The sequence below is a fragment of the Tupaia chinensis genome, unplaced genomic scaffold (assembly GCF_000334495.1).
Source record: "Tupaia chinensis unplaced genomic scaffold, TupChi_1.0 Scaffold138060_1, whole genome shotgun sequence".
NCBI classification, from domain to species: Eukaryota; Metazoa; Chordata; class Mammalia; order Scandentia; family Tupaiidae; genus Tupaia; species Tupaia belangeri.
In genome coordinates, this window is record NW_006197961.1 from 2,019,246 (window position 1) to 2,021,111 (window position 1,866).

The 1,866-nt window shown below is 64.0% G+C and overlaps 1 protein-coding gene across 1 annotated transcript in view; it reads left to right on the forward strand.

The window, feature by feature from the left end:
- The window catches only part of TECR (trans-2,3-enoyl-CoA reductase), a gene marked incomplete in the record, with an annotated part of 33,453 nt that overhangs the window by 27,780 nt on the left and 3,807 nt on the right, over positions 1–1,866 (forward strand).

The window sequence follows — 1,866 nt, forward strand, 5'->3', positions numbered from 1 at the left end:
TTCCCAGTGGACGCGGTGCCGCCTTCCTGCGGGCCACACGGGCTGGAAGGCATGTGGGCCGTGTCCGCCCGGGGCCCTGGGACTATTAATATAACTGCAGCCACAGGGCAGGCCCCGTGCCCACGCGGGGCCCTGCTGTCCCAGCCCTTCCTAGCGCATTGCATGTGACCCCCGCCCGCTCTCACAAGTCCCCTTGGGGAGAAGGGGATCTCATGCCCCAAAGGTGCATCTGGCTCCCCTTTCCCGGCCCCTCCGTGTGACTCAGAGGGGTTCTGTGATCTGCCCCCTCTGGGCAGAGTGGAACTAATAGCAGCTACCCAGCAGCCCCCAGGGTGCTGGGTAATTCTTAGGTGCTAGACCCCCTCCCGCCATCATGGATGGGCCCCTGACAGCAGCAGCCAGTGCCATTTCCGGGGACCCCCGAAATGACCTGGGACCTACCTTCCTCCCTGTCCCTTGAGCTGAGACCCAGAGACGGTGACATGCCTACTAGGGTCGTCCTGCGACTGCAGGGTAGGGTCGTCCAGCGACTGCAGGGCAGGGCTGGATACAGTCCTGACTGCTGGGCACCCGCACCCCGCCTGTCCCACCGTCCTTGGGAGTGGGGACCAGCGAAGCCTGGCTGGAGAGCCCTACCGGGAAGCCCCCCTTCAGGGTGGGTTCTGGCTGCAGTGTGTCCCTGGGCTCTGTGGGTGGGTGTGTCTGCAGAGGCCCGGTGGGGGCTCTGGTCTCAGAGCTGCCTCTGCCCCAGGGTCCGTGGGCGGGTGGGTCTGCAGCAGCTGTCCCGCACTGGCTGCTTTAGGGTCAGATCTAGCCCTGGGTTCTGCCATGACTCGGGTCTAATGAGATCTGGGCTGAGTCTGGGTCCTGGGTCTATCATGATCAACCTGGGCCCCACTGGGCCTGCCCCCAGCAGCCATCTCTGGGGTGCTGGATGGGTGGGCCAGGTCCCCCGGGGGCTCCCTCCCTCCCAGCACTGCTCATCCACTCTGTCCAGACGGGGCTGCTGCTGGGGGACCTTGGGGAGGGCTGGGTCGGGCTCCTCCCTCATGGGGCAGCACAGGTGCAGCCCGGGGTCTTGGGAAGTACAAAAGAGGTTCAGTTGTATGTGCTCTGGGCTTTGGGGGCTCAGAGTCGGTATGGTGGGATTTGGAACTGACACCATTGGAAGACTGCCTGCAGGTGGCCTTGAACAAGGAGAGACGGGTGCTGAGCGAGGTCTGGAGGGAGGCGGAGAACTGAGGCCCCATCAGCCCAGGCCTGGGGCATTTGCCTGAAAGTCCCCTGCCTAGCCGACATCCTTGCCACACTTAGAGACACGGTCTCTGCACCAATAACTCCGGAATCTGTCACCTCCCGGGGGAACACCAGTGCAGAAGGAAAATAATCTCCTTCTCTTAAGACTCAGAGGGGAAATGGATGATCTATCTGGCGGATTCTCAAAATAGCTGGGGTTTCTCCAGTCCAGCGACCTCCCTGTCCCTAAGCCCAAGCCCAGTGCCGGGGCCCAGGCTGCCTGCTGGCCTCTCAGCCTTGTTCCTGGCAGGGGGTGCTGGGAGGTGCCACCAGGCCTGTCCCTGGGACTCGCCCTGCCCGGGGTGCTGCTGTGGGGCTGTGTCCACTCAGAAGCCTTTATTAGGGTTTGGTTCCCCGGGGGCTGCTCCCAAGGCCCCCCAAGAGGAGGTCTGTGGCCTGGCTCTTTGGGGGAGCCTGGTCTGGGGCGGTTTTATATTTAGCCGGGCCCGTGGCTGTGGTGGCACTCGGGTTACATCTGGCACATAAGCCGGCAGCGCCAGGGCAGGCGCCGGCTCCCTTCCAGCGCCGCGGCAGAATTTTATCCCCCGCCCCGCCCGGAGGCGCTTGGCG